At 40.7% G+C, this 9,183-nt stretch overlaps 1 long non-coding RNA gene across 2 annotated transcripts; it reads left to right on the top strand.

Moving 5' to 3' along the window:
• Positions 1 to 4,986: 4,986 nt before the first annotated feature.
• LOC133653107 (uncharacterized) lies at positions 4,987 to 5,517 on the top strand. 2 transcript variants are annotated; one of them, XR_009826658.1, is made up of 3 exons: positions 4,987 to 5,036; positions 5,195 to 5,266; positions 5,411 to 5,517. It is a non-coding gene; the product is annotated as an uncharacterized LOC133653107 (long non-coding RNA). The 2 variants fall into 2 exon arrangements; XR_009826659.1 differs by having other exon boundaries at positions 4,989 to 5,036; positions 5,174 to 5,266.
• The last annotated feature ends 3,666 nt before the right edge of the window (positions 5,518 to 9,183 follow it).

Genomic DNA, 9,183 nt, shown 5'->3' with positions numbered 1-9,183 from the left:
TCAAAAATATGCCAAATTGATTAGGAAACATGTCTGTTTACATTGCCAAAAGACTGTAACATGTGGTGGATTTAGTAATGAGAAATAATCACCATTTATATTGTTTTTAAACTGTATTACAATTAAAAACTTTCAATTAAACAATCTTTGTGTACCGTACGTCATGTTAACCCCCTGTACTGTCAAGAAATGATTATTATATATATATATTTTTTGTCCTGTCCAGCTTCTCAGGCAAATCATATAGTTGATGTAGACGTAAATGTACTTTACAAAAGAGAAGTGTGGGATACTTCTCTTGTTGCCATATTTGTATTTGACTTTATTTAAATGGGTTTATATTATTATTTGGTGCAGCCGGGCCGAAGCGGGAGGGGATAGAAAGAGAAAAAAAAAGAAGACAGAGGGGGAAATTGTGGGGACAAGAGGGGGATAAAACAGAGAGACAAAAACAACAACAGCAAACACAACAATAACAATAACAACAACAACAACAACAACAATAGAACAACATCAGCAAATAGGATATGTACAAATATGATGGTAAAATGGATAGCAAAGAAGCAGTTAGTGAAATAAATAATAACACAGAAATGACAATGAACATTATTATACTACAAATGGAGCAATACAAATACCAATAGAAAAAGCACTATTGATAATGAATAATAATAATAACCTCTATTATCAACAATACAATTGTTTCAAATGCAACAATACATATATGAAATGATAACTTGAAATAGAAAGGAAAGCAGATACATGGAGGGGAAGAAAGAGAAGACAACTATATTAACCTTGTAGATTGTTATAGTAACAATAGGTTAAGCTTTCTCAGTGTGCCATGTGTTACCCAGTTTCCCCTAGGGCAACAAAGTTAATATACGTTTGATGAAACGTGATTATGTACGTGACTGTATGTATGTATATGTACTTGTATATGTACAGTATGTGTATATGTATGTTTGTACAGTAAATGTGCGTGTGGATGTACAAACTTTCAGTGTGTATGTATGTACTGTATTTGTGTATGTATGTGGGAGCATAGGTACCTATGTGTGTATGTATGAATAACTGTGTGTATGTGAGTATATGTGTGTATTTGTATGTACAATACATTTGACTCCCAGTGTGTGCGAGAGCCAGAGTATGGCCCCAACCACCCAGAGAGCCCAATCCAAAACAGCAGGTGTGGCGTCCAGGGAACAAGGGACCACCGGCCCCACGCAGCCAGACCGGCCAGCGACAGGAACACCAGAGGCCCACCGTGCCGTCCGGAAGAGCCAGCAGCAGGCCGTAGACAGTCGCGCCCGGCAGAGGACAAGGCACGGGAGAAGCAGGGGACAGCCAGCCCCCAAGCCAGTGAGAGACAATACCCCCCCACGGGCAGAAATGCGGTATGCCCCGCCTGAGGGGCCCACAGACTCCCCGTAACCGGACGGGAAGACTGCCCCCGCCCTACTAGCAACTGGGCCCCCAAAACTGCACAGCCCCCGTCCCGTGCCCAATGCGAACACCGCATCCCGACTATCCACACAGCAATGTGCCCAACGAGCTCCGGCCAGGGAACGGAGCCCCTCAATGGGGAGAGAAGTCAATGCATCCCGTCCGCATGTCAGTACACGAACCAACCAGCAAGCCAACACCAGCCAGCCCCCACAACTCCACAAGCGCACAGACACCAATCACAGAACTCTCCTTAAGGAATCAATAAAGTACTATCTAACCCAACACAGCAATGCCAACCGCTGGTAGCACCACAGCAACCATCACCACCACCGCCCATTCACAGTACAAAAACCAACGGCCGCCGAAACTGAAACAAAAGAGCGACCGACCCCACAAGGCACACCCCCAGCTACCACCGAGGCTGCCAACCCATCGACCCCAACTCATTCACAGCCTAGCCAATCGAGCCACCGGACATCCACCTCGGCCAACCAAACACCCCAACGCGCGGCTGACCACGCTCAGCGCCACAGCCCCATACAGCCGCAGACAGCGCCGGGGAATGCCACCGAGAGGCGAACATTATGCAGCCACCTGGGTTAGGGGAGGAAACGACCTGCAACCCAGTGCGCAGTAGACATCCAAGTCAACCTACCACCAGTCCGACCGCCCCCAAGCATGCCCGTATATCCCATATATATATATATATATATATATATATATATATATATATATATATATATATATATATATATATATATATATATATATATATATATATATATATTTATTTTATTTTTTTAATTTTTTTTTAATTACAAAAAATGTATAAATAAAAATAAACAATCAAGAACATTTCGAACGACTTTACCTTCAGTTCAGCACACAAAAAAAGGAACACCAGAAAGAATGTGAAAAGGAAACATCTGGAACGCTCACCCGTGCAACGAGAATGAAAGCAACGCAGGAAAATCTGAAATCAGCCATTTCAGACCACTGCAAGAGGGAAAACCATCTAATGAACTGGGAGGCAGCCAAGGTAATTAGAATGGAAAGCAACAAATTCCATCGGTGGATCAAAGAGGCGGTTGAAATCAGGAAGCAGGCCCCAAAGACTGTCAACAGGGACGAGGGAGCCTACCAACTATCCCACACCTGGGACACAGTCCTGCAGGGCCGCCCCCGGCCGTTTGGTGGACATCCGGACGACAGGGGGCGCCCCGCCCTACCCTTTACGCACACCAGGGGACACCGCCATCCCACCACCTCAGGTGGGATGGAACAATCCATATAACACATCACAGATGACGTCACACTAACATCACGTGACACCTCTGAGGAAGGCTGCAGAAGGAAGATAGCCGAAACTTGTCAGGTACAAAACTTTACCTTACTAGCCTATATAAATCAACCATTTATAAAGACTTTACTTTTAGAACATTGGAATTGATTGTATTGCGAAAAGATAAACATTTTTAAGTTTGGATGTGGAACTTATCTCATTGATTGTCACAAGATAGTTAAACTATCCCAGCTGACTTTGAGTGAGACGCAAGCAAAATACACTTTGATTGCCAGTCAATCCCAGGGCACCAGAGCCGGCCCAAGGCATAAGCGTACTAAGCGCTTGCTTAGGGCCCCGCGGCCACCAGGGGGCCCCCAAAAGCAATTAACAAAATATTCTTATTTTTATTTTTTGCATGTACGAGTCTGACTGATGATTTCTAAATGATCAAAGATATATTATTGTACAAAAACACAATTTTAGGTCAACAGAGTGCTGCTGCTGATCTAGGCCTAGTGATTCTTCCTGCCTCTCTTTAACCTGCCTCTACTGCACCTGTGACGTTTGCCGCCTGCCGTGCAATGCCAGTGCGCACTGGGCGTCAAAAGCGCAGATAGAGGCAAAACAATGTCACAAAAAAGGACATATCCTTCAGGTGCGGAAAAAAGGAAGAAGAAGAAAGTGGAAGAGGAGAAAAAATGCCATGATAAAGGTATGTTTGCATGACTTGGTAATAAAAAGTTTATCAAAGAGATTTGTAGCTGTAATTAGCTTTAGCTAGGTGACGTTAGCTAGCTAGCGCGGTGCTAGCAGTATGTTTTTAGCATCAGGTTACTAGTGAGATATGTTGTTTGCACAAATTGTTTGCAGCAGAGCACGGTAATTTATGTGAGTAAAATAAACATTATTTTTTACATCAACTCATAAGTTATGTGAAACTTCCCCAGAAGCATTGTTAAAATACTTTGGAGGCACAGAATCAGCCCAGAGTAGGGATGGGCGATACCACACTTTTAGGATTCGATACGATACCGATACTTTTTCTTGCATTTTCATCGATACCGATACCGATACCAATAATTTCTTATTGGCAATTTTTTGTCAGTCAAAAATATTATTACTATTGTTATTATTTAAGACAAATCACAAGACAAATACAGACCATTTATACCACATTTATTATGGTCAATATATAATAAAAGTAAAATTAAAATAAATAACATAAATATGAAAAATAAATTAAATATTATATATAATAATAACTATATATTATATATAATAATAATTAAATATTAGGGCTTTCCAATTAACAGTCAAATCCGAATTGCAAGAAGCTGCAGTTATTTTTTAAAGTTTGTGATATAATTAGCAATTAATGAAATATGAAATAGGCTAATATTTTCGAAATGTAAGAAATCATGTCACAGATTAAAACCAAAATCACATTCAATCATATATTCAAGATTTTCTTGGAAAAAAATAAAACTGTAATGCAAAGATGAAGAATCTCCAAATTGTATCTCTTTCTTATCTTGTTTTAAATACTCAAGCAATTTTCAACTAACAGTAAATTCCCCTGTGTGGAAATTATTTGAATTTAGGATAATCATTTAAACATCCACCCATTTTCTACCGCTTATTCCCTTCGGGGTCGCGGGGGGCGCTGGAGCCTATCTCAGCTACAATCGGGCGGAAGGCGGGGTACACCCTGGACAAGTCGCCACCTCATCGCAGGGCCAACACAGATAGACAGACAACATTCACACACTAGGGCCAATTTAGTGTTGCCAATCAACCTATCCCCAGGTGCATGTCTTTGGAGGTGGGAGGAAGCCGGAGTACCCGGAGGGAACCCACGCAGCCATGGGGAGAACATGCAAACTCCACACAAAAATATTCAGTAAACATTACTAAAAAAAAAAAAAAACAATGCCTGTTTTAAGTCAACAAATGGACAACACTGGATATGCCTGGCTGCATCGCTGTCGGCTGGCTGTGTGTGTTGCACGTTGACGACGCTCATTCGCTGTCTCCTGTGACGTGACTGGGCCAGCTCTATACTCTGCCAGGTACAGGGGTGTCCCAGCACATAGTAAGTTAAGTAAGTCATCAAAAACATCTGAAAGTGATGCTTGCACCCCCCACACGCCGTTTTTTGGTTTATATCGATACTTTTTTCAGAAAAGTGATGCCAAATGAGTAGCGTGTGAGTATCGATATATCGATACCACAGGATCGATGCGCACATCCCTAGCCCAGAGCCAGTCCACATCCTCAGGCTCAACTGTGAGTGATGAATCAGGTGAGGAAAAGACTGTCACCATACAGTATACATTTAATTTCATAGTATAAACATTACACCTGAAGGGAAATTAATATAGTCAAAGTATCTCATTAATATGTGTGCCTGTATGTATGTATGTATGTATTTCATCTTAGGTCCATCTCCATCCTCTACAGTGCTCTCTCACACACCTCCATCCTCTGTGCCCACTGTCCCCTCCATGTCTGAAACCACAGCTGATTTATCTAGTAAGTTAACTGCAAAACACCCTTTATAATTGCTCATTGTACTGCAGAACATTCTGAGATTAATAATTATGTCCAACAGTGCAATTTAATGACCTTATAGGTCCTTCTTTTTTAGTCATTGTCTTTCTTTGGTCACTTCCTCAGCAACTTCCACCACAACATCCCCTTCACACCATGGACCATCATCAGCTCCGCCAGTTGACCCAGCTGAGTGGCCTTCTTTCCTCTCAGATTCAGACAGGACTGAGCAGTAAGGCTGCAGCTAACGATTATTTTTCTATCGATTAATCTATAGATTATTTTTTCGATTGATCGGTTAATCTATACATTATTTTTTCGATTCATCTATAGATTATTTTTCCTTTTACCGATTATTTTTTATTTTATTTTATTTAAAATGAAGATGAAAAAATAAAAGTAGGCCAGTTTTTTCAAAAGGCATGGCTTTTATTTACAAAAAAAAAAAGTATGGCCACTCAGTCAACATTGACAACAACATGACAAAATATTCTGTAACAATGTAAACATTTAAAACTTTTAACATTTAACAAAATTAAAAGTAGCTTATTTGATTTTTAATGTGCAAATATAAAAGTAAACATCCAGTGCAAATCTTAATATTCTGCAATAGTATAAGCATTTCAAAAGTAAAAGTATTGCTTATTTTGCTTTAAAATGTGCAAAAATAAAGATAAACATCCAATACAAAAAAGTGCAAAACGAAATATTCTGTAACAACAGTGCAAACATTTCAACAAAAGTGAAAGTATTGCTTATTTGCTAAAATGTGCAAAAATAAAGATAAACATCCAATACAAAAAAGTGCCAATCTAAATATTCTGGAGCACTGTAAACATTAAGTATTGCTTTTAAAATGTGCAAAATAAACATCCAGTCCAACACAGTACACAATAACCAATTCTACTCATTCCAGTGAGTGACTAACAGTTGTAATGAAGAAAGGTTAGCATGTCTACTTGCTTTGCTTCTTTTCATGTTTACAATATTCCCAGCAGCTGAAAATAGGCGCTCAGAAGGGGTCGATGTGGCTGGAACTGAGAGCTAATTACCGGTAGCCTTCACCTCAAGCCAGGACTGCGAGTGAGCTGAGCTGCAGTTGAAGTTTCTAGAAGGTCAACGGGCTCATAGTGATGTTACTAGTAGTTGACTGGGAGGTGTTTATTATCATTTGGGGAGAGTCCGCTGCCTGATGCTCACCTGCTAAACACCTATCTGCTCCACGCTGAAGCGCTGACTACATGCGCTATGAATACGCACTGCTGATTGGCTGGTAATGCTTCGTGTGTACCAATCAGATGGTTGCGTGGGTGGGACAATGCTGCGTGTGTACCAATCAGATGGTTGTGTGGGTGGGACAATGCTGCGTGCTGAGACAGAGGCAGAGGAGCAAAGCAACTTGTTAAAGTTAGCTTTAGCTTAGAAACTCGTTCGGTACACCCCCGTACCGAACCGAAAGCCCCGTACCGAAACGGTTCAATACAAAACACGTACCGTTACACCCCTAGCAGATACAAATGACACATTCATGTTTTTGTGTAATGATGACAACGTATGCTAACACGGACGATTGACTAGTTGATGGTTTTCTTTTCAAATGTTCGTTCATAGCCGTTGTGCTGCTATGATAGGCCATTTCCGCTCGACACAGTGTGCATACAACAACATTATTAGGCTGTGTATTTAAATACTCCCACACTTTTGACGACTTTTGGCGTGCGTTTTTCCCCTCGCTCGCACAGTCTGCTTTGCGCTCCGCCATGACGGTAGTGTGACGTAAATATGCGACGCGTCGACGCACAAAAACGGCGTCGACGTATTTACGTAACCGATGACGTCGATGACGTCGATGACGTCGACTATGTCGACGCGTCGTTTCAGCCTTACTGAGCAGGTGATCAGAGGACCACTGTCTATTAAGGAGAACTTTTCATTCCCCAAACGGCATGATGGCCGAAGTTTTCATTATCATTATACCTACAGACAGCTAGTCAATGGGGAAAAAGTCAAGCGTAGCTGGCTGACTTATTCAAGAAGTAAAGATGCAGTCTATTGCTTTTGCTGCAAATTATTTTCCAAAAAGTCCTTAAAACTGGCAGCCGAGGGACAGCGGGATTGGGTCAACATAGGTGCAATAATAAAGTGAATCAGAATCAGCTTTATTGTCCAGTTATGTTTAACACACATGGAATTTAACTTCAGTAGACTGCGCTCTCTTTGTACAAAGTAAACATTAAATATGAACAATTAACTAAAAATATAAACTAGTAATTAAAGACTAATATGTACAAGACTGATGAGACAAGATGACACTTTTACTGTAAATACAAAGCTTTATCACTTGGACTGTTCAACCCCAGGCCACTCTTGTAGCTGAATGTTTTCTACATTTTAAGATTAGGAACCATATGTGGCACTCTGGACATCATTCGTTCATTCATTGGTATTATTTATGTTCTTAACTGGGCCACCCCCATATCTTTATAAATCACATGTCATTTGTAAAGACATACCAGGCTGACAATAGGATAATGTAAACAACACTGCCAGAGCCGCAATGAGTTTATAGTAGGTGTGTGAATGATCAACAATCAATATTATTGGCAGAAATAGAGGGCCCCAAAATCAAATTTTGCTTAGGGCCCCATGGAGGCTTGGGCCGGCACTGCAGGGCACGCATGAATAAACAACCTTTCAGAGTCACGTTCACAACTCTAGACATTTTAGAGTCTCCAATGATTAACATGCATGTTTTGGGGTTGTGGGAGGAAGCTGGAGTAGGCCTACTTGAAGACAAATCTTGCTCACACACACACACAGAGAGAGAAAGAGAGAGAGAACATGCAAACTCCACTTAGATTCAAATCCTCAATTTCCTTCCTGTGAGGCAGACTTGCAGACCACTGTGTAAGGATGGGTATCATTTACATTTCAACCGATATTGGTACCAAGACAGTTACTGTATTTTTAAATAATGTTTGTTTAGTATGTAATGTGTTATATTACATTTGTATTGAAATACAAAATACTAAACAAAAATAGAGAAAACCTAGGTAACAGTGACGGGGGCGTGCACAAACGTAACTGCCGTGCAACAAGTTCACAGGAAGTAATGTCGTTTTTGCGCATGCGTGGATCGCTCGTATCTTCTGGTACTGATCGTGTAGCAACAGTGGCTACTGGTTAGCCTAGCGCTGTGCCGTGTTAAGGTCAGCAATAAAGTTTAAAAAGAGCGTCAGACTGTGTGCTTCTGTCAGAACTCTACTAGATACTTGTATGCTGTAATATCACTGTTACAGGGGTACTGGAATTTTGGGGGAATTTTGCTTATCATTTGCAATCCTTATGTAAAACAAGAACACATGTGTCTTTTTTTGTATATTCATTCGCACTCGTAAAAAAAGTCAGCCAAAAATGTAGCTAATGGGAGTCAGTCAGTACGTGTCCACGCACTAAATTAGTCCAATTTCTCAAATAGTTTGGCTTTAAATAAGCCTCCTACAACCCATGGAAACACCTTAATCCGATCGTGTTTGGTTTTTGAAAAATTGGACTAACACACCTGGATTATGCGGTTAGAAATCAGATCTCTTGAGGGGGTGTCAGCAGGAGGGGACACTTCGTATCGCGCATGCGTCAGTCTCAACGTGCGGGATACAACCGGGAAGCAGATACCATTGAATAAAAACATAGCAACAATTGTAAAGAAGAGGATACTGTTTATTTGCTTCACAAATTAAAAGAACAAAACATTTTGAAGTGCATCGATGGTAGAAAAAAAACACATTTACAAAAATTTATTTAGGAAGGTAGGTAGGGAAAGGTAAAATGTGGCCTTAATTCGGACTCCAGAAACAAAATACGAATGAGATGAAAGAGAATGAAGCAGGTATATTAAA

This window comes from Entelurus aequoreus, linkage group LG07 (assembly GCF_033978785.1).
Source record: "Entelurus aequoreus isolate RoL-2023_Sb linkage group LG07, RoL_Eaeq_v1.1, whole genome shotgun sequence".
NCBI classification, from domain to species: Eukaryota; Metazoa; Chordata; class Actinopteri; order Syngnathiformes; family Syngnathidae; genus Entelurus; species Entelurus aequoreus.
The sequence above is the reverse complement of the archived record's forward strand: the minus strand, read 5'-3'. Positions and strand labels throughout refer to the sequence as shown.